This window comes from Cavia porcellus, unplaced genomic scaffold (genome assembly GCF_034190915.1).
Source record: "Cavia porcellus strain 051 isolate PalLab524CR breed Dunkin Hartley unplaced genomic scaffold, mCavPor4.1 scaffold_8, whole genome shotgun sequence".
In the NCBI taxonomy this organism is placed as follows: domain Eukaryota; kingdom Metazoa; phylum Chordata; class Mammalia; order Rodentia; family Caviidae; genus Cavia; species Cavia porcellus.
In genome coordinates this window covers 6,092,499-6,114,897 of record NW_026947491.1, presented here as the reverse complement: position 1 = coordinate 6,114,897, position 22,399 = coordinate 6,092,499, and the positions used below count along the sequence as shown (strand labels likewise).

General features: G+C 43.4%; 1 long non-coding RNA gene across 1 annotated transcript in view; it reads left to right on the top strand.

Moving 5' to 3' along the window:
• Positions 1-13,655, top strand: part of LOC101787911 (uncharacterized) — a 56,620-nt gene extending 42,965 nt beyond the window's left edge. Inside the window, exons 7-8 of the long non-coding RNA XR_010049113.1 lie at positions 144-5,879; positions 12,348-13,655. This is a non-coding gene — a long non-coding RNA (uncharacterized LOC101787911). The remainder of the gene's footprint in view (positions 1-143; positions 5,880-12,347) is intronic.
• The last annotated feature ends 8,744 nt before the right edge of the window (positions 13,656-22,399 follow it).

The following is a 22,399-nucleotide window of genomic DNA, read 5'->3' as shown; positions in this document are numbered from 1 at the left end:
TTAATTAAGGGAAAAATAAATAAAAAATAGCAGAATGTATTATAGTAACCCACTTTGATTTTCTATTAACTTGATTTGAAACCCTGTATTGCTGTCACCATCTTGTTTTGACTGATTTTCCTCTATTCTGTTTTGCTTGATAGTACCAAGTTTGAGAATATCGGCAACAACTGTGAAGACAATAAGATTCACTATGACGCCCATTCTGATTTGACTATTATCTTCTTTTGAAGTCCTGTAATGTCTCCAATGTTTTGGTTGTATTGGTTTTGTTTTGTTCAATTTTATTATAACTGATGATCTAGGCAATTCTTTTTAAGATACCAAGAGGCAGAATGGTAACCATTGTTGATCACCTTGTGTTTTGTTTTTACAGTATGTATTAGGTCTATCCTTTTGATTTGACTGACTCTGTTTTGTTATGTCACATTTGGTTTTATTCTCTTCAAAAAAAGTAATAAGAACTGTGGAAGTAATAAAACCCAAAATGTGTAATTGTCATTGTACAAAAGAGAGGAAAAGAAAGTGCTCTAAAGGATATAACTGCATGTATATTTAAATGTATAAGATAGATAACCATATTACTGAGTTTTGTTGGATCATTGAACAGAACTGTTTGCAGTCTCACTCTTTGAATGTCCACTTATATGATTTAATTATGTATACATGGGCACACACTAATGCAGTGAAGGCCCCTGAAAGTTGACTGACCTGGAGGGGAGAAGCCAACATAAGCTGCCCCTGCTTGCACCTCAATGATCAATAGCAAACTGGAGAGGGCAGAAATACCTAGGCAGTGCACTTCAGAAGAACCATAAGCAACAAGGAAAGGGCCTGGGACCTCCTCTATACACCTGTATGGAAGAAATAATTCAAGCAAAACATGACAAGAGAAAGAAATATGAAAAAGTATCCAGTCCCCAATCCTGAGAATATTGATCCAAGAGAGTTAAATACAAAAAGACTGAAGGCAGCAAACATGCATTATCATGCATGGCATCAGTGGACATGAAGAGTATCTTCAGGACCTCATAGACAAGCTCAAAAGTGAAATATTTAATCAAGTAAAGCAAGATATAAGTTTATTAATTTTTTTCTTTTTTACTTTGAAGGTAGTAAAATACAACAGAACAAGACAGAATAAAGCCAATTTAGACAGTGTACTGAAATTGGTATAGAACTTCACAGCAGATTATGGGATAACAGTAACAGGTACCACAGTATTCTTGTTATCTTCACAACAATTGTTCTTTCAATCATGCATAGCAAAATGAAATGAAATACAGAACATTATAGAACTTATCAAAACAGAATATTGAATAGAGCAATACCATTAATCAGAATAAAGCAAAACAGTGGTAAAAATATTTGCCTTCAAAGAGATGGCAGAAGGAAATCCCCCTTATTTGCTATATTGCACATGGTCAACCTCCTAAGAGATGCCCAGATCTCTGGCTCCCATTTGCTAATGGAGTGGGAGGAGAAGTGGGATGTTTGATTCAGCCCGTGTGCCAGTAGGTTCACTACCACTTAGAAAGAGGTGAGCTGGTTGCTTGGTTTCCCAGTGCTCTAAGATCCAATATGGCATGGATCTCAGGAGACGCTGTTGGTTCTCACCCTGGGGTGGCTACAGCCTGCCACACCACAGCCCCTTACCAGGGAGGTAAGCTGATTGCTTGGTTTCCCAGGGCCCTAAGTTCCAACATGGCGTGGATCTCAGGAGACACTGGTGGTTCTCCTTTTGGGGTGGCCACAACCATATAAGTGGATTAATAAAAGAAATGTTAACCACCTCTCAAGAAGACATAATAGACATAACAATGGAGGAACACAAAAGAGGAAAGAAATGTTTGATGAAGAATATAAAGAAAACCTAGAATACATGAAGCAGATTCAAAGAGATTACCAGGAAATTAAAAACTTCATTGAAACCTGGCAAAACTACTTGAAAGAAACTAATGATAGACTCTCAAAACTTGGCAGGTTTGCAATGTTAACCATGAAATGAAATATCTCTTAAAAATAACAAGGAAACAGGCAGTAGCCATACAAAGGCAAGAAGACCACAAGAGGATCTATAACTTAAGAATTAAAAATGTCAATGAAGAAACAGGGGTACATACAAAGGAAATACAAAGGCTATTCACAGAAATAACTAAGGAAAACTTCCCAAGCATAGGAAAAGGAAATGATAGTCATATGTATGAGGCATACAGAACTCCAGCCACCTACAACCAAAACAGAGCTACACCCAGACATATAATAATCAAGATCCCAGAAATTCAATAAAGAACAGAATACTAAAAGCCATCAGAGAAAAGAAGCAGATAATCTATAAAGGAAAATTCATCAAAATCACAGCAGACTTCTCAACACAGACCATCAAATCAAAAAGAGCTTGGAGTGAAGTATTCCAAACCCTGAAAGAAAATAACCTTTAGCCCAGATTGATGTTTCCTGAAAAACTGTCTCTAGAAATTAATGGATAAACAAGATGCTTCCAAGAGAAGAGGAAGTAGGGGAATTTGTGACCACCAATCCAACCCTACAGAGAATACTGATGGACATTCTAGAAAGAGAAAAAAGTACCAGGATTTCAGGAACAATGGCAGAGAGGTCTCAATAAATGGAGCAGAAAGTGGAATGAAAGAGAAAAGCAGACAACTAATGGCAGAAAAATAGAAAGAAATGAGGCAGAGAAGGTTGCTATAATCTCTTATATAGATGGCCTTGATGCACTAAAAAAAAAGAAAAGAAAAAAGAAACACAGGCATAGTAGATCAGGAGACAGGGTCCACCAAGGTGCTGTATATATATAATTAACCTGAAAAAGGGTTTACAGACCAAAAATCAAATATGAGAAAACAATGCTCTATGTGACAGGGAACCAGGGAGTAATAGGGGCAACTCAACCAGCACCTGCAGATAGGTTGGAAAGACAGGTTTTGTAGGTAAAGGAATACAACTTGAGATTAAGTCCAGGAAGGAGAATGTTCAGAAGCACTTTGGTAAATAGCAGGTTGCCCCCTCACTCTAAAAACTGAGGGATTTGGTGGGACCCCAAAATGCACAGTGCATCCTGTGGGAGTTAAAGGGGAGTAGTAATCTAAAAAAAAAGAAGGCAGAGGATATTGTTAATAGTGTATCAGGATTTAAAACCCACATTACTCACACCACTCTGTTTAGATAGATTATATTCTGTCCCAGTTTGCCTATTTGCGCTAGATCTGAGGGCCCCAGACAGCTATCCCCAAAATAGCAGAATATAGCACAGTAATCATCCTTAACTCACTATTAACTTAATCTGAAGCCCTGTGTAACTTATACTGTTTTACCATGACTGATCTTAGTTGAATCTGGTTTGTTAGATTGCTGTTTGGTATTGACGGATTTTATTCAAAACTGTTTTGATGATAGTATCAAGTCTGAGAGTATAGACAACTAGACTGAATATGACAAGATTCACTACGATACCATTCTGGTTTGATTATTACCTGCTTTTGAAGTTTTACACACTGTACAACGTTTTGTTTTTATTAACATTGTTATGTACTGCTATATTCAATTATACTATGCTTGATGATATAGACAATTCTATTGAAGATAACAATAGACAACACAGTTGGTAAAACACCTTGTACTGTAGTTTTATATGACTTTTTCATTCCATGTATTTGTAGGAATATGTTTTGTTTGTCTTGCTTTGTTTTGTTTCTCCCTCTAATACAGACAGGATAGAAATACATGTAGAGACTCATGCATGCGTAGAATCTATATGAGAACTGATTTTATAATGCATGAAGAAATGAACTACATTGAAGAAAAAGAGACACTACAGTACCCAGTGCTTATCCTGAAGTGTCATGATGTGAAATCCAGCAATACTATTATTCTTTGCTCAGAGTGATTTTAGCCTGCCTTGGTTTGTTTAATCTTAACATACATGAAGATATGGACAACTGCATGTATGTTTAAGTGTATAAGATTGTTAACCATATTAGTAAGTTTTTGTTTTATAGTTGAAGAGAACTGTTTGCAGCCTCACTGTTTGAATGTCTACTTTGTATGCTTCACTTTCATAACTTGAACAACTATTTGTAAGAGGACAATATGTAATTATCAACTAGTGATTTCTATTTATTTTTTCTTTGAAATTATGTATTATTTCTACCCTTTTTCTGTTTTATTCTTCCTTTAAATAAAATTAAAATTAAAATTAAAAAATTGTAGAAAAAAATTTATGTCTGTTACATTGCTTTCTTATGTTCTGTTTTGTTGTGTTTAATTTTATCTTCTTTAAAATAAAATAAAATCAGAAATTTTGTTCCTAAAAATCATTGAACTCATTATTACTGGCATAAAATCCCACTGCCAGATGAAAAGGCATACTTATTAGCATAGTAAATATTTATTATGCATATTAGAAATTCAAATTACAATCATGGAATTTATTAAATATGTATCAATCTTTCTTCACAAAATGCTCACTTATGTCTGATAGAACAAAAGAAGTTAGTAAATATTTGAACTAAGAAATCAATGTTCCACACTAAACCCCACCATCCAGAGAAAACCACCATGAAGATTAAATCAAACACCCACAAAATTTGAAACTCTTGGCTCAGAACACACGTAGCTTTAATCTATTCCTGCAACGTTTCATGGTCAAATCAGCCAAAATAATAGTTCTCTGAATTCTCTATGAGCAATGTGCTCAGATTATGAAGCAGACTACCTCTGACTTCTAAGCGAGTCACTTTTTCACAGACCAATCATGCTCTAATTTCTCCATCATTCATTCATTGAATGAACTCATTGGTACTCTAATAAGATGAGTGGTCCCTACCTGAAAAGAAGCAGCTGGAGATGGCCACTTTCTCCAAAGACTTGACATCAGAGTAGCCTTCAAGACTCTACTCCAGGCCTCCCAACCCAGCACAGAAACAACCTTGAGAGGATGACTAGTTTTGGTGGTCTTCAGAAAACACATCTAACACAGCTACACTGCACAGTCTTTAAAAAACCCAACCTGTAGGACTGACTGGGCATACACAGCTATAGGATTTTGTTACAGGGCTTCTATGGATGAGTGATACATGAATGTTGCATAGATGGTTCAAATAGTTTAAGAATGAATTTTTAAAAATGAACTTAACAAAATATTTGATCCATTATAATATCTCAAAATGTAAAAGGAGAAGGGAAAGTCAGACTTTTTGTTGCTGTTGCTCCTTGCTGCCATGAACTGTTTCTCTTCTGTGATGCTCCATTGCCATGCTTCCCTGCCTTGGAACTAGCTGCCTGAAACTTTTCAAACTGTGAGCTGAAATAAACCTTCCTTCCTTTAACTTGTGGGAGTTTTGTGTTGTGCCTCAGTAACAGGGAGAATGTTGTCACATTCCTTGTGTCATTTCACCCAAATACAATAAGTATCTTTCTCTCGGTTTGTACGTATTACCTGAACACTCTTATTAATTTTGAAACTCTTTCATGATTAGTCATCATTAGGTTTTAGGAACTCTCACAGCAAGTGAAAATCTTACAGAAAAGTCCAGATCCAAAATCTCCTCTAAGATTTAAGGCAAATCTTTAGCTATGATTCTCTATAAAAATGTAAAGAAAGGTAAGTATATCTAACATAAAAATGACACAAGATAAACATTTCCATTCCACAAGGTACTAATAAGGGGATAGAAAGAAATAGGGCCCAAGAAAGACCAAAATCCAGCAGAGCAAACATTAAGTTTCATATTTCTATTATAGGGTAACTCATCTAAAAGTGCCTTGCCAATTGAACATTACTGGATTCTAGGTTACTCACCTCCCATTCTGGAGTTAGATTTGAGAGTCTTCTCATCTCAAACAAAGAATTGAATGAGGTAAGCAAAAACCAGGGGTAAGGTTTATTTTTAAAAAGTAAAAGTGAAGAGTATGGGAGAAACTGGTTCTGCAGAACAAGCTTGATCTGAGTGAAAGAAGAAAAATTACGATAAAATAACACTCTGGAGAAAGCAGAGTGCGATCTCACGGGGAAAGCACAATAGCACATTTTTCTTGGCATCTGAGACATTTTATAGTGTTAAAATATCAAGTAAATCCGTGAACACTTCTACATATGGATCCTGAGAGGCAATACTAAGATCCCACATCCATGACTGATGCCAGGTCTAGGCTATCCTATTCAAAATCTGTGCAAATTCTTACAACAAGTTCAGGTGAGGGATTTGGGAACAGTGTGTGCATGTGCTCCAGGACTTTGTAATTAACAGGTCACACCCACTTCTGTAGCCAACTTTGCCACATTCTAATCTCCCATATCAGTTCCATATTCAGTATTGGGGTAATTTGTGGTAAGATGTGTGTGTTTCTAAATAGCCAACAAATACATGCTCACAGAGCATGTTCTAATACATTGTACATGCTAAACACAAATGCTAAAAACTTCTCTGAGACTTTTGGACAGTAATGATAGTTTTTAATATAATACATAAGGAAGAGATTTTTTTTCAAGTGTTAAGCAAATTTTTATCTAACCAAGCAGTATAAAAGTTAATACTCAAAAATCAATACCATTTCTGTGTACAAGTAACACATTCAATGAGAGAGAAATCAACAAACACCTTTCACAATAACATAAAGAAAAATAAAATATTTAGGAATCACTTTAATAGAGGACATAAAAGACTTTTACATTGAAAACTGTAGCACTCTGACAAAGGAGATTAATGAATTTAGGAGATTAATTTTTTCTGTTCATGAACAAACAGAAAAAATATAAGGAAAAAGTCATACTTCTATGACTGTTATCTGTTATAAAATTTAATGAATCCCAATAAAATACCAATAGCATACCTCACAGAGTGAGAGAAAATCATTCTAAACTTATTTGGAACCAGGAGAGACACAGAATATCAAAAGCAATTCTAGTAAACAAGGACAGGACAGGGAGCAACACAATTCCCAATCTGAAGTTATGCCACAAAGTTACCACCATAAAACAAACAAAACACTGCATAGTACTGGCAAACAAACAGACCCAGGAATAATGGAACAGAATAGAAGACACAGAAAACAACTCCAAATACACTCAGCCACCTTATCTTTGACAAAGAGACTGAATTGGAAAAAGCTTCTTTTTAACAAATGATGCTGAGAAAACTGGCTTCCCACTTGTCAGAGACTGAACCTCCATATATATCTCACCATGCTCCAAACTAAAATCAAAATGGATCAATGATCTACATATAAAAACAGAAACATTTAACCTGCTGAAACACAGAATAGGTAAAACTCTTGAAGACAAAGGTATAGGCAAAAACTTTATGACAAAACCCTGATCATGCTTAGAAAAGATGGCAGATAGATAACAGCAGCTACAGAAGCTCTCTGAGATAGCCAACTTAGATTCCAAAAATCATACAGTATGGGGAGTCCCAAAACAGAGGGAGAAACACCCTGCCAACCCAGGAATGAACTAAGCTGAGAGAAACCAATTAAAAATACAGTCCTGGTGCTATGATTGGAACAACTAAAGTCTCGGTGCCACCGCTTGAACTCGCAGCTTGAATATCCTGTCACCGATGCACCTGAAATGGCATAGCTGGGATAGCCCACTAGTTTCAACTCACTAGAGATGGGAACACTCTGAGAGCAGGAATTGGTGCACCAAATTGAGAGCAGAGCTGGCAGGGAACCCTGCATCGACCTGCAGTGAGTGAGGGGAATAAAAACCCTTCGATAGACAAAGAGACCCCAACAGAGGACATTCTGGGACCAGGCAGACTGGCCAGAACAAGGCACTGCAGTGACTTCAGCCAGATATGGAATATGTTCTCAAGCAGGATTGGTGGGGAGCACTTGACCTGCGTGATGCCATGCACTGAAGCCCAATAGGCTAGCCCTAACCAAGTCCTTATGCCAGACAGTGCACCCAAACGCAGTGAAGCTTTTAGTAGATTGACATAGAGGGGTGGGCCCAACATAGGCTGCCAAGTCTGTACCTCCTAGTACACTGCAGTGAGCAGGACTACCTAGTCAGTGTGCTTCAGACAAACTGAAACCAACAAAGAAAGAAACTGGGCCTCCTATATATGCCTGTATGGAAGGAAAAAAAATATGAGAAGAGGAGGCAACAAGAAAGAGTCCTCAGTCCCCAATCCTGAGAACACTGATCCAGGAAAGGTAAATGTAGTGGAGAATGAGGACAGAATACATGCAATACCAGTCATGGCACTAATAGACATAAAGCGATATCGTTGGGACCTCATAGACAAGTTCAAAAGTGAAGTATTTGACCAAGTAAAGCAAGATATAAATAGAATAAATAAAGAAATGCTAGGCACCTCCCAAGAAAAAACAGATGGAAGAATGGAAGAACAGAAAAAAAGGAGAACTGTTTGATGGAGAAAATAGAGAAAACATAGAATACATGAAGCAGGTTCAAAGAGATTACCAGAAAACTAAAAACTCTATTGAAAGCTGGCATAATAGTGTGAAAGAAACTAAGGATAGATTATCTGAACTGGAGGGCAGGTTTGTAAGTGGGAACATCAAAGGAAAAACTTCTTGAAAATAACAAGGAAACAAGCAGTAACATACAAAGGCTAGAAGATGACAAGAGGATCTATAACTTAAAAATAAAGAATGGAATGAAGAAGCAGGGGTACAAACAAAGAAACTGCAAAGGCTATTCACAGAAATAATTAAGGGAAACTTCCCAAACATAGGAAAAGGAAAGGAGCTCAGATGTATGAGGCATACAGAACTCCAGCCACCCACAATCGAAACAGAACTAAACCCAGACATAGAATAATCAAGATTCCAGAAATCCAATATAAGAAAAGAATATTAAAAGCTGTCAGAGATAAGAAACAGATCACTTACAAGGGAAAACCCATCAGAATTACAACAAACTTCTCGGCACAAACCATCAAGTCTAGAAGAATGTGGGATGAAATAATCCAAGCCTTGAAAGACAATAATGTCCAGTCAAGATTGATATCTCCTGCAAAATTGTCCCTAAAAATTAATGGAAAATTAATGGTCCTTCCAAGTTAAAGAGGAACTGGGGGAATTTGCAACCACCAATCCAACTCCAGAGAGAAAACTACAGGACATTCTAAAGAGAGAGAAAAAGCACAAGAATTTCTGGAACAATGGCAGAGAAGCCCCAACAAATGGAACAAAAAGTGAAATGAAGAAGACAGACAGACAACTAATGACAGAAAAAGAGCACAACAGAAATGCGACAGAAAAGGTAGGATATAATTTATAATATAGATGGCCTAGATACACTAACATAAGGGAAAAAAGAGAGAATCACAGACAGAGTGGATCAAGAGGTAGGGTCCACTGAGAGGCTCTTTAATAGGAAATATAATTAGCCTGAAGAAGGTTATATGGACCAAAATCAAATACGAGACAATGGAACTTGATATGATGGGGAACCAGAGAATAATAGGGGTAACCTGACCAGTATTTATGGATAGGTTGAACAAACAGGCTTTAATAAATGAAGAAATATAACTAGAAATCCAGTCCAGCAGTGAGAAAGTTCAAACACAGAGGTGAATAGCAGGTTGCCCCCCAATAAAAACCGTGAGTGTTGGGAGACCCAAAAATACACAGTTCATCCTGGGGAATTTAAAGAGGAAGCACAGTCTTTTAAAAAAGCAGCAGAAGATATAGCTAATAGTGTATCATGAATTAAAACCCTTATTACTCGCACCAATCTGCTTGGTTGGAACTTTTTCGTCCTAGTTTGTATACAAGCACTGGGTCTGAGGGCACAGACTGCTGTCCCAAAGGTATCAGGACATAGCACAGTGGTCATCTTTAATTTCCTATTAACTAAATCAGGATTCATGTATGGCTTATACTGTTATATCATGACTGATCTTAGTTAAATCTGACTTGTTTCATTGCTGCTTATTATTGACAAGATTTTATTCAAAACTGTTAGGTTGCTGGCATCAAGTTCAGTATAGACAACTATACTGAAAATGACAATGATTCACTGTGATATCCATTCTGATTTGATTACTACCTGATTTTGTAGCTCTACATTATAAACAAAGTTGTATTTCTATTAATTATGCTATGTACTGATATATTCAATTATACTTTATCTGATGATATAGCCAGTTCTGTTGATAACAAGAAACAGCACAGTGACCATGGTAGAACTCTTTATACAGCAGTTTTATATGTCTTTTTAGTTTTATGTGTTTATAGGAATATGTTTAGTTCTGTCCTGCTTTGCTCTGTTTCTCCCTCTAACATAGAAAGGACAGAAATACATGCTCAGACTCATGGTTGCATAAAACCTATAAACAGTTTATGAGAACTGTTCTTATGACACATGATGAAATGAACAAATATTCTGAAGAAAAGAAAGGGGCACTGCAGTACCCAGTGCTGATTGTGGAGTGTTACGATGTGAAATCCAGCAATATTATTAATCTTTGTTCAGAAGGACTTTAATCTAATAAATTTAGTTAGGTCTCAACACAAATGAAGTTATGGATAAATGCATACATGTCTAAGTGTATAGGATTGATAGCCATATTATTTAGTTTTTGTTGGATAGTTGAACAGAACTGTTTGCAGTCTCCCTGGTTGAATTCCCATTTATGTGTTCCACTTTTGTATCCTGAACAACTGTTTGTGGGGGTACAATATGTATACACCAACTAGTGATTTATTACTGTTTATTTCTTTTCTTTGAAAGTATGTACCCTACTATTTCTGCCCATTTTCTACTTGGTTTTGTCTTTCTCTAAATAATAATTTTAAAAAACCCTGATCATACAGGAAATGCTACAAAGAACCAACAACCCATATCACCTCTAATTATAAAACACTTGCACAAAAAAGAAAGCACCAACAGAATGAAGAGACAATCCACAGGATGGGAAAAATATTTTAACATATATTCCTCATACAATAGACTAATATCTAGAATAAAGAACTTTAAAAAATCAGATCCCCCCAAATTTAAAGATCCAATTCACAAATGGCAATCTGAAATGAACAGACATTTCTCAAATGAAGAAATGCAAGCAGCAAATAAATATATGAAAAAATATTCAACATCAGTGGTCCTTTGAGAAATTCATATTAAAACAACACTTAGATTTAATTTCACTCCAGAAAAAATAACTATCATCAACAAATGAACCAATGACAAATTCTGGTGGGACTGTGGGGGCAACGGAACATATTTCCATCACTGGCAGAAGTATAAATTGATATAACCACTATGGAAATCAGTATGGAACTTCCTCAAAACACAAAAACTAGAGATTCCATTTGACCCAGCTGTGTCCCTTCTAGGTATCCTTCTGGAAGAATTGGAAGCATCGGACCACAGTGATACATGATAGCAGTACAATTTGTATCAGCTAAATCTTGAAAACAGTCCATATGCACATCAATATATGCATAGATAAAGAAAATTTGGTATTTATATACAATGGAGTACTACTCTTCCATAAAGAAGGGTAAACAAGTCATTTTTAGGCAACTGGATGTACCTCAAGACCAAAATGTCAAGTGTAATAAATCAGATACACTTTTGAAATGTCACATTGCTTCTCTTGTGTAATAGATCTGAAGGATAACTGAGGAACAAAATATAGGGGAGATATCAAGAGGCAGGAAGAACAAGAATGGGAAGTGGAGAAAGAGAGGGGGAGGGAAGAAAGAGAAAAGTTTTTAAAAATGAATAGAAGGGAAAACCAGAAACACATATTTTGTAATTGGAGAAGGGAAGAAGGGTTGAAAAAGGGGGAGGAGAATGGAAAAAGAATTAAAATATATGAATAGGTAAAAATTTCCTATGATGAATGTGATCATTGTATATGGCCAAAATGTACTAATAAAAGTGAATAAATAAGCAAAAAATTAGAACATAGATAATAACAATACATTATTCTACATTAAGTTAATTTTCAATAATGGCATATGTCATTTCTGTTTAAAATAAAAACATTCCAACTTTCAAATAGTGCACTTTTCCCTTTCAGTTTTAAACATAAACTCAAAACAAATTACATGGATATGTATTCTTAATTTTAACACATTATTAAAATAAGTACTCTTTTATGCTTATTTTAAATGGTAAACTATTTTAGTTAACAAAAGTCAGTGGATTTTCTCTAGGTAGGAAAATCACTGAATATCATTCCTTAGTACTGAGAATTGAACCCAGGGCTTTTTGTTTCTGATCGATTGCATTGGTTTTTCTGTGTAAGTGATCATGCTGTCTGTAAAATAAAGCAGGCTTGCTTTTTTCCTTTCCATTTGGGATGCATCTTTCTTTTCTTGAGTCTTACTATCTCTTCCAGGCCAGACTTGAACTCACTATGGAGCCCAGCAGTCCTCCTGCCTCAGCCTCCCCAGTGCTGGATTGACAGGTGTGTGTCACCATGCCCGGCCAGCGGGAAATCAGATTTGCACTCAGCTTCCCGACTTAAAAGCCTGAGTCTTCCAGTGATGAACCGACTCCCCCTTCTGCCCTTGCAGGCTCAGTGCCCCATCCCAGGCTCTGGGGAGGAGCAGATTTCACTGCAGACTCCATGGCAGTCCTCAGCTCATGAGCCCAGCTCTTCATTAATCTCATGTGCTCGGTGTAATTAAAGCAACTGTTAATTGGTGCATTACTGAGGTGCCGTGGTGTGTATGACAAGCCCTAATTAGCTCGTGGTCTGGCGCTCTGCGCTCTGGGATCACAGGCACAACTCCGAGGGCCAGCACAGGCAGTGAATTCTGAGAGGCGGGGAGGAGAGAAACCATGCAGCTCTGCCCACAGGAGGAGCTCTGCGTGTCCCAGACCAGACGGGACAGGACCTAGGGACCCGGCTGCCGACATCCAGGACGAGCACAGCTCTCTCTAGCCTCAGGCTGCGATGTCCACCAGCACTGCCCGGGTGGATGGGCATGGAGGTGCAGTCTCTCATCCTAGCACTTGGGAGGCTAAGGCAGGAGGATCACTGCAGGTTTGAGGCCAATGTGGGCTACACAGCAAGACCCAAAACAGTGACAACTACAGCAATGAATGTGTGTTCCTGGTACATAATGCATACATCCACCATGGATGTGGTGCAGCTCACATTACATATCTGTCGCTTTAACAGCTCAGACCCCTCGGTATTCCCCAGTCCCCTGGGATCTCCACTGACCCTCCCAAGCACAGTGTGAAGGTCTGAGCCCCACAAGGCTCTAGGCTAAAAAAGATGCAGGAGCAGCACACAAAGCACAAGGCCCAGAGCTGCCAGGCTGTAACCCAGCCCAGCACTGATCCCACTGGAAGCCCCGAGGGCACCTCACACCCAGAGCTCCACCTTGTCACCAGCTGTGTGGGCCAGACAGGGCATTTACCAGGCCCTGCATGGGATGGGCATGTTGCACCAGATGCATCTCACATTTATGATGTATGTTACCATAGTTATTTTTGAGTTTTTGAGAAAGGTCTCATTATGTAGTCAAGTTTGGCCTTGAACTCCAGGGGATCCACCTGCCTTAGCCTCCTGAGTGCAGAGATGATGGGCATGCACCACCACACCCGGCTTGTTATTTAAAGTGAGCATATTTTGCATGTGTTCGTGAATGGATACATACATTTAATAAACTTAGCAAAACTGTGCATAAAGCAATCTATAGACTGAGCCGTGTTTTCAAGTAGTGGAGCCACCAGGACAGAGCCCAGCACTTCAGAGCCACGGTCAGAGGTTTGCTGGGTGGTGCTCAGATTAACACCAGTCGAGGGGCATGGAGGAACAAGCTTCTGGGGTAGCTACAGCTCGGGTTTCTTGGGTTTTGGTGTTGCTTTTAATTTTCTGAGACAGACTCTCACTGTGTGAACCCAGGCTGGTCTCAAACTTGCAGTGATCCTCCTGCCTCAGTCTCTTGAGTGCTGTGATGATGGGCGTGCACCACCACACCCAACTTACTCTGTGAAATCCTCCTTGGTTTCTTCCCCTGGCCAAACTCTGCTGAACTCGTAAATGAAGAGATTTTATGGAGCCTGCTTCCCATTTTGTCCAATAGTGTCAGAGAAAAAAGCATAGCGCTTGATCAAAGGGTTAAAGCCGAGTCTCCCAGTAATCTGCAGTGCTGCAAACCCAGACGAGAGAGTTCTCTAAATATAGCTCGCTGTGCAGCCTCCTGGCTCGCACAGCCTTCCTGCAATGAATGCCGTTATTGAGGGCTGTGACTGTCAGCTGCGTGCACGGAGAAAGGCGGCTCATTCACGGTGGGGCTCGGAGTGGGAATCATCTCGGCTTCTTTACTGAAGCTCAACAGGCTACAAAAAAACCACTGAACACAATAGTTCTCCGCAGGGACTCTCTACAGGGCCAGGGTTTTCTGAAATAATTCCTAATTCTGTAGGAATCTAGGGCTCCTGGGCATGGTGGTGCGTATGTGTTAAGCCAGCAGTCAGGATGCTGAGGCAGGAAGAGCTCCATGAGTTCAAGGCCACTCTGAATTATGTAGTGTGGGGAACCACCCAGGAGACTCTCCTTGATTCTTCTATCTCCATTTTGGATAAACGTGTCTCTATCGCCAAGTATTGATATGCACAGAGCCGGCTGGGCTATTCCCTTGCCACTTCAAGTTGGCTCTAAGCAATGTAAATTGCGTTAGCTGAGGGGCTGATTTGTCATCTCTGAAGCAAAGGGACAGGTCAGTGTTTCCCTGCCCAGTGACCCCCAAATACGTGGTTGAGCTGGGCAGGATGGAGAACTGTGCTCCAGAGGCTGCAACTTCTCAAGGCAAAAATGATTTTACATCAGAACTCAAGCACAGACCCCAAATGATTAGCTGTTACCTCAGCTGTGTTATGCAGATTTCTCTCTCTGCGTTTCTTGTGTTTTGCTTTTTGTATTGGGGATCCAACCTGGCACTTGCCAGGCAGGTGCTTGCCGCTGAGCTCAATCCCCAGCTGTCTCTGCGTTTTTTGTCCTCTGCTTATCGCAGAGATGATCTCAGGCCTGCTACCTAACTCCGCTCCCGGTGTGCATTCCTGCCGCTCTCACTGTCACCCACCCCCGAGCCACTCCCCTCATGGAGAATTAGGAAAACCTGTGGGCAAGGCCTTTGTTCCGGTGAACACCGTCTAGGCTGGACTTAGGACCCCTTAGCTCCCCACTACTGTGTCTCTGTCTCAGTGTCTTTATTCTCCTGTGGGTCGCACCGGAAGTGTAGGTGGGAATCAGCTTACTAGAATTCCAGTGACTTCTCCATGGGATTACAAATATAAACCTTCCTGGATCGAGATGAGGACAGCAAAGGATTCTCTATAACATGGCAGCAAAGGATTCCCTATAACATAGTGAGATCCTCTCTCAAACAACAAAAGGAAAAACAACAATGAAAAAGATGCATCACGATGCTTCGTAAGCCCCATAGCTCCATTAGGTGAGATGACGACACAGCGTGCCCGGCCCTGGGCGGGCAGGTGGCTGTAGGGGGCCTCACCTGCTCTCTGCACTGTTTTTACCTGTCTCCTCAACAGGTCTGTGTCCCTGTGGCCGGTGAGGGGGGATGAGCACCCCTTTCTGCCCTGCATAAGGGTCAGTTATCTCCTGGGTGAAATGGCAGGTTCCACCTGTGACCATGCAGCTTGTCAGGGCCCCTCGGCATCCAGCACCTTGCCACGCTCAGAGGAGCCTTGCCGGGCCTGCTGGTGCACACTTGTTGTCCTGGCAGTCTGGGAGGCTGAGACAGGGAAGGTTGGTCAGGTCAAGCCCAGCCTGGGCTATTTAGTGACTGGGTTAAAAAATTTAAAAGGCTGTGGATGCAGCTTGGTGTGAAGCCCTGGATTTGATCCCACACCAGTGGAAGCAGGAGCCTGAGTGCTCTGAGCAGGCAGATGGCTTCAGCCCCCCGCCTCATCCTCGGCTCCTGGACACTGCCCTCAGCACACAGTCCATCAGCTCCTCGTGGCTGCTTCTGGCTATCCCTGTCCAAGCCATGTTTCCCATGCCCAGGCCTGACAGCCGGCAGCAGTGGTGAGCAGCTGTCAGCCAGGTGTTAGCTGGACCCTGAGGCAGGAGGACAGGACAGCTGGTGAGGCCATGGAGTAGGCTAGACAGGCATACGGACAGATGGACACACACACTTCCACGCATGCACTTGATGGACAGACCCGCACATGGGAAGCGCAGCAGTCCTGGCTTTCTAACCGGGTAGTCCTAGCGCTCCAGCAGGCCGAGGCAGGAGGGTCTCTGAGTTCAAAGTCAGCATGGGCTCAAGGCAGCCTGAACTAGTGAGACCCTGTCTCAAAAACAAAAAATAAAAATACTCATCAGCTGGAATACCACATATTCACACAGAGGCACTTAGAACCTCATTTTCCCTCCAGCCCTGAACTGGGGCTGAACCCAAGCCTTTGCACTGAGTTACCTTCCCAGCCCTTCCAATTTTTATTTTGAAACGGGATACTTAGCAAGGATCCTCCATCCTCCTACCTCAGCTTCCCAGCATGCTGGGATGACAGATGTGCCCCACTGCACCCAGATGCATCTCAGCCCACAGACACGTGGCTTAGCCAGAGGTCGCCACATTTTTGTAGAGACCTCTACTGTGATAGAGAAGTTAAAACCGTTTGAAAAAGGATCCTGAAGCAGTCCAAAAATCCTTATCTGAATTTCAGGAATTCCAGAGCCATTGCTCACAGAAATTACAGAAGAAAATTACACAGAGGTCCTCTGGATGCCCACTGTTAATGCATGGAAAGAATCTAGGGTTGTAATATTTAATAATGGTAGATAAAAAGAAAACATCATAGAAACACTCCTACCTCACCCTGGGAAAAAACAAAACACAACACAAAAAACAGGGACCCAGGGCTTTACAGTCAGGAAAGTCAGGTGTGGCCGGGCACTTGGGAAGGCTGAGGCAGGACAGCCACACATTCAAGCCCCGCCTGGACAATGTAGTGACTTAGTGAGACTCTGCTTCAAAATTAAAAAATACAGAAAGAAGTGGGGGGTGGCGGGGTGGAGCTCCCCGGGCAGCTCTTGAGTTCCACCCATGGCTTGGTTTCCACCCATAAAATAAATAAATAAATATGAAATTCAATTCAGAGGGAAAATATTTTCCAAATAGATAGCTAAGCCCAGCCAAATTGTTAATCAAATGTAAATTAAGGGAAAAAAAACCCAGTTTGAAAGAGCTCAAGAACATTTTCTGCCTCAACCCTTTCGTCAGGGCGGCTCTGCAGAATGAATCCACCAGAGGAAGAGGAGTGGGGTGGGGGCTGGCTCGGTATTCAAGGCCCTGAGCCTGTCCCCAACTAGGAGAAGGAAGAGAGAAGTAAAAGACTTGAGATATGACAAAACTGACGCCCAGCGTGTGATGCACACCTGTGATTCCAGCACTTGGGAGGCTGAGGCAGGAGGATGACTGCAGTTCACATAGTGAAACGTTGTATCAAAAAACCAAAAGAATAAATGTGTAAATGTAGACAGCACAGGGGCTGGGGATTTAGCTCAGCAGCATAAGCGCCTGCCTTGCAAGCAGGCGGTCGTGAGTTCGATCCCTGATACCGATAAAAACGAAAAAAAAAGACCAAAAAAAAAAAAAAATGTAGACAGCACAGCAGGGGCAGACTCACCTCCCGTTTGAAACCCCGATGGATGGATGACACAGTGGCTGCAGACACCAGCCCCTGGGAGAGCGCTCCGGGCCCCAGCACCAGGATGAGTAGTGCGTGGAGCAGGTGATGCCGTGTGGGGCTCTGAGGGCTCCGAGAAGTGAGATGTCCAGGCGCTGGTGACAGAGCCAGTCGGCTTTTTCGGGAGGGCGAATAGGATTGAGACCCGACTAACATGAAACTTTTCTTCTTGTTTTTGTCTTTTGTTGAACAGGGTCTCACTCTGTAGCCCGAGCTGGCCCCAAAATTCAAGGCAATCCTCCTGCCTCAGCCTCCTGAGTGCTGGGATGTCAGGTGTGAGTCACTACCCTCTGCTTGGTGATCAGACTTCTCATGCTCAGCAAGAAAAGTAGATTGGGCAGGATTCACAGGATTTCCTGTTTCTGCTGCTACCTGAAGGGATGGACCATCTATGTGGTTTGGGTTCCCAAAAGGCTCTGACATTGAAATTGTACCTGGTGAGGGCTTTTTGTTGTATTACTGTGCAGTAGAAAAAAAAAAAATCACAGGTCAAGACATTAACCAGGTGTGGTGGTATTCCCCCGTGATTCCAGCACTCCGGAAGCTGAAGCAAGATGATTGCCACAAGTTCAAGCCCAGCCTAGGCTCCATCGTGAAACCCTGTCTCAAAATTAAAACAAAACAAAACAAAAAAACCAGAGGAGGCGGGCACTCAGTGCAAAGACCCTGACTTCAAACCCTAGTTTGAAACAAACCAAACCAAATCAAACCAAACCAAACCAAACCTAACCAAACCAAACCAAACCAAACCAAACCAAACCAAACCCAAACCAAACCAAACCACAAGCTCCCAGGCCTGGCCAGTGAGCACTGTCCCCGAAGTGTCCTCCCCTCACCCCCTGCACCAGTGTTGCTGCCCTCTGGTGATGCCATGGGATGTGGCAGACATGATCTCAGCCAGGGCAGCACTGGACTCTGAGCCTTCGAGGGAGGAAGGCTCCTCCACACAGGGCCTTGTGTCTCCACTGGGCCCACAGTGAGCGGGCGGCCTGGGGAGGGCTGGGGCTGGATAGGGGCACAGGGTCCGGAACCAGGGCAGGGCCGGATGCGGCTAATCATGGGCATGAGGCTCACAGCTGTGCTGTCTGCAGCCCCAGCACATCTTATTTAGCATGAGCATAGCTGTGATGGGCAGGCCAGGGAGTCCTGGGTGACTCCCACCTCCCACAGCCACCCCTGTGGTCCCAGGGCTAAGGGCAGGCGGCCAGGCTTCTCTGAAGCTGACCTGTCTGCCCTCCTGCTCAGCATGGAATTGGAAAGGGAAGGTGGAGTGAGCTTGGGTGGGAAGTTTTCGTTTACTTGGTTCTTGAGAGAGAGTCCTGCTGCTCGGGCTGGCCAAGAACTCTTGGAGACCCTCCTGCCTCGGGTTCTAGAGCTCGGGGTGACAAGCATGTGCCACCAGGCCCAGCTTAGAACTTCGGTTTTAAAATTCAGGGGCTCTGCGTCTGTGTCTCCTGCTGGCCATGGCATAGTCTGGAAAGGGGCAACTCCCAGCATGGGCCCTCCTCTGCCCCTGGTTCCCTCCCGAGGGCTAGGATGGGCTCTGCAGGGGCCTGGGCCAGTGATAGCCAGAGCCCCTGCCCTCTTCACTCATGTCTGAGGTCTCAGTCTTTGCGCTTTGTCAGAAGACTTTCAGCCGGGTGTGAGGGCACACACTCAAGAGGCTGAGGCAAGAGTGTCCCCGTGAATTCGAGGCCAATCTGGGCTACATAGAAGACTTAAAAGATAAAACAGGCCTGGAGATGCAGGAGACTCAAGACGACTTGAGTCCAACCCCTCACCCAAAGGGACCCGTAACCCTTACACCTGGATATAGCACCAAGCCCGGAGGCTGCCCCTTTCTGCTTGAAATAAACCTTTATCTGTTTTCTCAAGCCAAAGATGTGCTCTCAAACAGGGAGTGCTGGTACATGTATGTAGTTCAGGCACTCAGGAGGCTGAGGCAGGAGGATCACCAGCATAAGAGGGCATCGTGAACTCCACAGTGAGACTCTGTCTCAAAAACAACTTTACACTTCTCAGGAGCCCTGAAGACCAGACTAAAGGAGGCGGTCAGGAACACAGCAGCCTCCTTGGGGCCCAGACTGGCTGGAGACACTGAGGTGGCTGGGGCAGCTCTCTGCTTGGGACTGCCTGCGGGTCCTGCGGCCGCTTGGGCCGGCTGGGGCTTGCCTGCCTGCGCCCTGGAGCGCGGGGAGATGCACAGAAGAGAAATCGCCTTCTCCAAGCCCTGCAGCCAGTCGGGGCTTCTGTGTGCCTGCTTCTCTGGGTGAATCACGGAAAAGGACAGAAAGGAGCTCTGCTGATGGCTATCGCTCCTCGCATTGCTCAAATACTTGAGGCGCTCATTGTGGCGCCATCCAAGGTGCATTACACCCTCTGCGGATCTGTCCCAGGCTCTCCGGCAAAATTAATCAGGATCCACCGTGACTGGGGGCCCGGGGCCCAGCCAGGCCAGTGTCTGAGCCCAGGCCCTGATGAACAGATTTGCCTGCACAGGGCCCATCAGCCAGGGCCACCATGAGTCACAGCATAATAAACAAAAACACAGAGTGCAGGCCGAGGAGCAGAATTTCTTGCTAATTCCAACCTCCTATGGAGACAGATCTCTTGCCACAGCTGGCTGCGTCTCCCTAGTCTCTCTTTCCTTTCCTGCTCCTTCCCTGTGGTAGTGGCTTGACTTTGCACTGAGTTACATCCCTGGCCCTTTTGATTTTGAGACAGGCTCTTTGCTAAATCATCCAGGCTGGACTGGAACTTGTGATTCTCCCGCCTCAGTCTCTCAAGTGCTGGGATTACAGGCATGTGCCTCCATGCCCGGCTCTACTCTGGAGATTCTTTGGAGAAATGAATCCCTGAGGCTCAGAAAGTGAACTCCTGCACTGGACATAGTGCCAGGTGCCCGGGGTCACTATGGGAAGAGACGCGGGGCAATGGTGTAGCTGGCTCAGGTTTGCAGTGGGGCTGGGAGTCCACAACCTCGCAGGTGTTTGGGAACCTGGTCCCACAGGAGCTCCAGCTGCTTGGCCACACTTCGGTGTAACCCCATCAGAGTGTGATGGTGAGCACTTGTCAGCCCAGCACCCAGGCTGAGTGCACTTCTGGGGCCGACGCAGGAGCATCGTGAGTTCCAGTCCAGCCTGGATAACTGAGTGACCACAGCATAAGAGGTCAAGCGACAGAGCCAGCATGAGGCGCTGGGTTCAACCCCCAGGACCACACATACACACTCACACTCAGAGGTGTACATGTGAATCCTAATATTTTTTGTGTGTGTCTTTTTGTTTTTTATCAGTACCGGGGATCGAACTCATGACCACACACTTGCAAGACAGGCATTTATGCTGCTGAGCTAAATCCCCAGCCCCGAGTCCTAATATTTTATGTTAAAGTCAGATTGCATGTACAAATATGCATTGCTTTAAAAAATGAACTTTATGTTCATGAGATTCCATGCCGCCCTTAAGACAGTGCCAGGAACCTGAGCAGAGCACTCTTGAAAGTCAGGGCCCTGTGGGTTGGAATTCTAGCTGGGTCATTTGTCAGTTGTGTGGTTTGGGGCTGTGGTTTCCCAGGATGAAAAAGTGGCTGGGGTGCAGAAATTTCCTTTTAGTTCTACCCCACGGCTCACCCCCATGCCACAGCCCTAAGAACCAGGCCTGCAGTGCTTTGGTCTTTGGGGGCATTCAACACTCAGACTGTCGAATTTTGCCTCTAGTCCCCAGGTTGCATGTCTGAGAGTGGCCAAAGTCCCCACTGCCCTGGCGTTTGCCACAGGTCCCAGTCCACAGTCTCCTTTGAGACTCGAGGCACATTCCACTGGAAGGCTCCGTCACAGTCGACAGAAAGCCTGCGTGGCTGCCTCTGCAGGAGGACCCAGCAGCCATGGTCCAAGGAGGCCCCACAGAGCTCACACTCAGGTGGACCTTGGCATTACCTGCCCAGGGCAGGCAGGTTTCACAGGCCACCACTCTCCCATCAGAGATACAGATGTGCAAATTTGTTTCAAGGGATTTTCAGGACAGAATCTTTTCAAGGGAGAGCCCTAGGTCAGAGACTATGACTGCCACTTACCACCCGGCCTCCCAGATTTTGCTTGAAATCTCAGAGGAGCCCACTCTGTCTCTGATGGGAGGGTGGTGGCCTTGCTGATTTTTGGGATACTTTTGAGTATCTTTTCTGTTGTCCTAGCGCAAAGCACCTGGCTCCTCTTTATCAGCATGAGCCTCTGTCATGGTTTAGGCCCCACGTGTGTGAAAGGTGACAGGACTGTGGGAGTATCACAGCTTGTGTCTCGGTGTCCCCACAAAGCCTCATGTGCTCATAGGCAGGTTTTTGGGAGGTGGCTGGATCTAGAATGTGAATGTAGATTGAAGGCAAGCAATAACTACATGGGTTTAAGCACCTCATGGGGGCGTGGAGAATGGAAGCCCCACCCTGGGAGTTGGTGGCACCAACCAATAGGCTTGCAGGCTGGGTGGGATGAAAGGGAAAGGGAGGTCTGCTTGCTTCTGCTAGCTTCCTCCCACCCACCCTGCCACGGACTGCACATATATGCCCATCTGCCACAGTGCCTGGCTTTGGAGCCAGCTATGGGGTTAAACTCTGCAAACTCTGAGGTGAAATAAACCTTTACTCCTTTAACTTGTGAGTGTCCAGTATTTTGTCTCAGCAACGAGAAAAGTCACAAAGACAGGGCTCCAGGCTCATCAGCAGATC